The sequence below is a fragment of the Hibiscus syriacus genome, unplaced genomic scaffold, assembly GCF_006381635.1.
Source record: "Hibiscus syriacus cultivar Baekdansim isolate YM2019G1 unplaced genomic scaffold, ASM638163v2 tig00111847_pilon, whole genome shotgun sequence".
Lineage (NCBI taxonomy): Eukaryota > Viridiplantae > Streptophyta > Magnoliopsida > Malvales > Malvaceae > Hibiscus > Hibiscus syriacus.
Window position 1 is genome coordinate 2,328,656 of NW_024063200.1, and position 6,750 is coordinate 2,335,405.

The window sequence follows — 6,750 nt, forward strand, 5'->3', positions numbered from 1 at the left end:
TTGATATCCCAGTAGGCTTTATGTTTAAGTTCCACAGGTAGATGGCCTTCTTTATCGTAGATAAGTTTGAACGGGGACATTCCCAATGGGGTCTTGAATGATGTGCGATAAGCCCATACTGCTTCATCTAGCTTTGGCGACCAGTCCTTTCTACTTGGGTTGACTACTTTCTAGAGGATCTACTTGATTTCTCGGTTAGACACTTCGGCTTGTCCATTAATCTGTGGGTGATACGCCATAGCGATCTTGTGTCGCACTCCATATCGTTTCAATGCATTGGCAATTAATTTGTTATCAAAATGTGTTCCTTCATCATTAATGATAGCATGTGGTGTTCCAAAACGTGTGAATATGTTCTTGTGCAAAACTTTTAGTACCATTTTGGAATCATTTTTAGGTGTTACAATGGCTTCGACCCACTTAGATACATAATCCACTGCCAAGAGGATGTACAAATCTCCAAAGGATGTGGGAAAGGGTCTCATGAAGTCTATTCCCCATACGTCGAAAAGTTCAACCTCCAGAATATGGCATCTCATGTCGTTTAGATATGTTTCCTAATTGTTGGCATCTATCACATGACTTGTAGAATTCATGTGCATCCTTGAAGGAGGTTGGCCAATAGAATCCGGATTGAAGTACTTTTTCCGCTATCCTCATTCCACCAAAGTGCCTCCATACGGTGACGAGTGACATTGAAGTAGAATTTCCTTGTGCTCTTCTTCTGGAACGCATCTTCAGATTATTTGGTCTCCATATTGCTTGAATAGAAACGGTTCATCCCAGTAAAAGTGTCACATAACATATCGAAACTTTTTTCAGCCATTGTTAGATAAATCAGGAGGAACAATACCACTAACAATAAAGTTAACTATGTTAGCATACCAAGACACATCCATGACAAATAAAATTTTCTCATCAGGGAAATCCTCTTGAATTTCTTTTATGTCATGACAATCAGTTTTGTTATCTAGTCTAGACAAATGGTCTGTTACTTGATTTTTTGTACCATTTCTATCATTGATCTCTAAATCGAACTCTTGTAGTAATAGTATCTGTCTGATTAGCCTAGGCTTTACATCTTTTTTATTGATAAAATATTTAATGGTATAATGTTATGTATGCACTATTACTTTAGTGTCTGTTAGATATGGCCTAAACTTATCGAATGCAAATACTACTGCTAAAAGTTCTTTTTCAGTGGTGGTATAGTTTACTTGTGCATCATTAAGAGTACGACTCACATAGTAGATAACATGAAAGATTTTACTTTTCCGTTGCCCTAGCACTACTCCGACAGCATAGTCACTGACGTCGCACATGAGCTCAAAAGGCTCGTTCCAGTTTGGTGGGACAACAATTGGTGCTGCTGAAAGTTTTTTCTTCAAATCTGTGAAGGTATTCAGATAATCATTAGTAAACTCAAATGGATGATTCTGTTGAAGTAAAAGACACAAGGGTTTAGAGATTTTAGAAAAATCTTTTATGAACTACTTGTAGAATCCTGTATATCCAAGGAAACTACGTACACCTCTCACATTGATGGGTAGGGGAAAGTTTGCGATTACTTCCACCTTGGATTTTTCAACTTCAATGCCGTGACATGAACTTTTGTGACCCAACACTATTCCTTCGGTTGCCATAAAATGGCATTTCTCCTAATTTGGTACTAGGTTGGTTTCTTCACATCGTTTCAGTACTTTGGATAAATTGCCGAGACATCGGTTGAAATTATCACCTGAGTCAGAGAAATTATCCATGAATATTTCCATGCACTCTTTCACCATATCTGAAAAGATTGCCATCATGCATCTATGGAAGGTAGTTGGAGCATTACACAGCCCAAACGACATTCGTCTAAATGCATAGGTATCATATGGACATGTGAAAGTAGTATTCTCTTGATCCCCCGATACTATGGTTATTTAATTATATCCTGATTATCCATCAAGGAAGCAATAAAATGCTTTTCCCGCTAATCTATCAAGCATTTGATCGATAAAAGATAGGGGAAAATGGTCTTTCTTTTTGGCTTTATTAAGCTTCCTGTAATCTATACATATGCGCCAGCCCGTGACTATTCTAGTAGTGAGGAGCTCATCATGTTTGCTTTTAACCACTGTCACACCACCCTTCTTTGGCACACACCGCACCAGGCTGACCCATGAACTATCAAATATAGGATAAATCACTCCCACATCCAACCATTTTATAATTTCCTTCATGACTACTTTCTTCATGATGGGGTTGAGCCTTCTTTAGGGTTCCACTGAAGTACTATGGCTATCTTCTAAATTGATCTTGTGCATAAATATGGTAGGGTTAATTCCCTTTAAGTATGTCATTGTCCATCCTAGAGCCTTTTTGTGTTGTGACAAAACATTCAACAAACTATTCTCCTGTTCCGAGGTTAGATTGGCAGAGATTTTTACTAGTAATATTTCATTACTTCCTACGTACGCATTCTTCAAATGTGATGGCAGGGTTTTAAGTTCCAATTTGGGTGGATGTTGTAAAGATGGTTCTGAAGAATTAACTTCATCAAAATCTAAGGGTTCAAATTTTGTACCTGGTCTATTATAAAGGAGTCTCGATCGTTCCTTTGACCTTCCTTTATATTCTTCCTTGGTATCGTTTTCAGGGAACCTATTGTGTGCTTTATTCAGACTGCTATTGTCAGGGCCATAATTCTCAGAATTATCTTCTGAAAATAATTTGCTTGGGCTAAGATTTTCTTGTTCGTGCATTATGGTTATAAGGTCGTGGCACAAAGCGTTGTATTTCTCTAGCTTTAGAGATTCATCGTGGCCAAGAGTTATCTTTTCTTCCTCTTCTATTGAGTCAACTTTTCTAATGCATTTGGCATTCTTTCGAGTCATCCACATATTTCATGGAATGTAGACATTGATTGTGACGCTTTTCTCTCCCACTCGCATTGTGAACTCTCTCATTTAACAATCTATTAGGATTCTTCCAGTGGATAAAAAGGGTCGTCCCAGGATGATAGGTGCATTTCCAACAGCTTCGTAGTCCGAGATGAGGAAATTAACTGGAAATACGAATTTGTCCTCCTTTCCTATGACGTCTTCTATTATGCCCTCAGGCCATACATAAGACCAATCGGCCAGGTGAGGACTGTTTAGGTGTCCTCCCCCAAACTTGTCATTTTGTTTGACCTATGTTCCACTCCTTAGTGTAAGTACACTGCATTGTTCCTTTTCATGATACTTAGTGATTTCAGTATCACTAGGGAGATTTCCTTGCAGACGAGAATGTAATGTCGTAGCAATTTGGCTCACTTGATTCTCCAATGCTTTTAGAGATGAACTATGGCTTTGTAAAAGTGTAGCTTGGCTTTGTAACAAATTTCCTTGGTTTTTAATTGTTGAAGAATGCTCGTGCATCAAGGTCTTTGTAAATGCCATGAAATATTTTTTGAAGCCATAAATTCCTGCAATGACAATTCCAATGAGTTAGTGTTGGAATTAGTATTATAGGAAGAAGCTATACCTTTAGTGTTTTACCAGGGCAACTGATGATGCTGATTCTGAAAATGTTGTTGGTCTGAGTTACTTTGTTGTGGCCTATTGTAACTTGCTGGTTGATTGTTATTGTTCCCTTGATTACTCCATGAAACGTTCGAATGTTGTCTCTAACAGGATTGTATGTGTTTGAGTAGGGGTTATTATTTCTCCGGTTATAATTGCCCACAAAATTGGTGGACTCATGGTTTTCCAGACATTCACTCTCATGATGGTTGTCGTGACAAAATATGCATGCGTTATTGGCCATCTTGACTTCTCTTACCTCATTAGGACACTATAAAGTTTTCAACATATTAGTTATGGCAGAAAGTTGAGCTGTTACTGAATCCTTACCCTCTAATTCATATGCTCCAGATGTTTTTCTGCCAGTTCCCAACTTTGTATTTGGGAATTGATAGTCATTATTTGATATCCCGTCGAGGATATCAAAGGCTTCCTCGGCTGATTTGTCTAGTAAGGTGTTATTTGTTGAGGCATATAACATCATTCGAGTAGGTGCATTAACTCTGTTGTAAAACATCACTACTTGAGTCCAGTCATGAAACCATGGTTGACACATTTACGGAGTAAAATTTTATGCCTATCCAACATTCGTACATTGATTCATTATCTCCTCGGCGAAAACTTGTAATATCATTGTGAAGTTGTGTATTCATATTAGGAGGATTGTATTAAAGTAGGAAACTCTTTCATAAATCTGCCCACGATTCTATAGAGCCTGAAAGAACTCCACTGAGCTAAGCTCTCGCTCTATCGCATAGGGAATAAGGGAAAATTTTTAGTTTAAGTATATCTTCATGTGTCGCATATTTCAAGGAAAGCACGAATATGATGTCTAGCATCCTCATTAGGTGAACCACCAAATTGGGCAATAGAATTTAGCATATTAAACATCACTGGTTTAAGTTCAAAATGAGTTGCTTGTATTTCAGGTGCCATGATGCCTGGATTGAGACCATCAAGAATTGGGTTCAAATGGTCTCATATCGCTCTTGGTCTTGCAAATTGAAGATTAATCGTTGCATCTGGATCTTCTAGATCTCCCATGTTGTTGCCTTGTAATTGAAGTTGGTTTAGATATTCTCTGGTTCGTTGGTCACGTCGCCTTTGTCTGAACGATTATTTAACTTCAGGGTTAAATGATTCCAATGGTTTACCAGTAGATCCTAGGTTCATGCAATAATAAAAACCTACAAAAGAAAATAAAATACGTTAGGCTAAATATAAGATGACAAGAAAAACTTGTTATGGCGAAAATAAAAAAAATTTCAGTTGTCAATCCCCTGCAACGGCACCAAAAAATTGATTGCGTGTAAATGTATATGGTAAGGCAAGTAATTATGTGCAAGTGTACACAATCAAATCAAGTAATATAGGGTAAGTGAGTTATCATCTCCTCAGGGATTGGCTTAAATTTTTAATCTTCACCACAACCAGAACTAGTTGTCACAAGCTAATTCCTACTATCTTATAAAACTAAAAAGCTATTATTAATAAAACAAGATTAACACCAAGTAAGACAATCATGGTGCTATCAAAAAGTCATCCAAGTATCATCATTTAATACAACCCAAAATACGTAAAGAAATTTATAACAAAGGAAGAACTACTCCCAAAACCGGTGGCTCTGTCGTGACAATTATGATCAACACCGCGCTTGTCTTGGTGATCAGCCTCTCTCAAGACCTGATCACCGCTTTGCTACAGTCTGGCTATGGAGGAAAACAAGGAGGGTTGGTTGGTAGACGGTGGGGAAGCACTGCAGTTGCTCTCTCACACCTTCAGTAATGCTCTTCTATCTTCCTCATTGCGTCTCTCTTTGAAGGCTACGGTCGGATATTTATAGAGAGGAATCTCATAGGGTTTCACATGAGTGGAGATTCCTTAAATAACCATTACTATCTTGTCCAGACTAAAAAAGGAAAGGCAGCTGGTGGTTGTCAAAATTTTGAGTGCCTTCTTGCACGTGAAAGAAGTCGTATAGCTGGCTTGTGACATAGGCAATGTCGTCATACCCGCTTCAAACTTTCCAGATAAAACTTGGCTTGGCGAGATAAATCTTCTCTATTCCATTGGCCCTTACGAATTTCGTTGTCGCGACTGAAATGTTCTTCCTCTGTAAGTTTCCTGCACATATATAATCCACACAAATCCTTTCTCCTTAGCAGCATCAGTTAAACCAAATAAATCTTGCCGAAGAAAAACTTATACACCACAAGCAAATGTAACATAAATGCAACTAAAATGTTGTGCCTACTTTGTTTAGACGAGCAATAACTTAAGTAAAAAGACTAGAAATTGAGTCTTTTTATGGAGTTATCAATAATAATAAAGAAAAAAGTGCTAAAGAATGAGAAATGAAAAAAATGAAAGAAGTCAAAAAGAAAAATAATAATAAATTCCTAGATGTGATAATTAATGGTAGATGTATTCTTCTCAGGTTCATTATTTGTTAGGTTGGAGCGAGCCAGATGAGAAGATTTTCAAATACTCATAGAGGCAATTGTTAGATCGTATGATGAGAAGACGAATTGGTGGAGGATCAAGGAAGAAACCTGGTGTGAGATATAGCTTGAAGAACTGTATATGAAGACTCAACCAAGAGAACGAAGCAAAGATGAAATCATTTGCAGCAAAGACTCGACGATTCCATCACAGAAGGAGGAGGATGATCAACATTTCCAAAGGAAGAGTTTGTAATGAGAAAAATTCATACGATGAGGGAGAAGAGGTTCATAATGAGATGAACTTGTTCAATCAGGTCTTATTTAACGTAAAACAAGGTGGAATGACATCCCCAACAAAGAGTTCATCATAATAAGAACTCGCCCGAAGCAAGCAAAAAGTTCATAACGAGAACTTGTAGCTCAAGGATTTAAATAGTTCAGTCCAAAAAAAGGTTCTTTAAATCTTTGCTTCATTCCAGTTCCACAACAATGAGCAAAGAGAGGCAGTTGTAATCACCATTTTTTTTTTATTATTTTTATATAATATTATAATATTGAAATGTATTATTTTTATAATATTGTTGGGTTATAAAAAACCCAACTTGGATTGTAACATGGAGTTTTTTTCTCCCAAAAAATTGGAGAATCAAGGTAATCTTGTTTTGCTCCATTTTGTTTCTTTCTTTCTTTTCGGGTTATTTTGTTGCTTAGGGGGTGGTCATCATTTAGCGGTGGCTGACATGCGATAGAGGTCGACT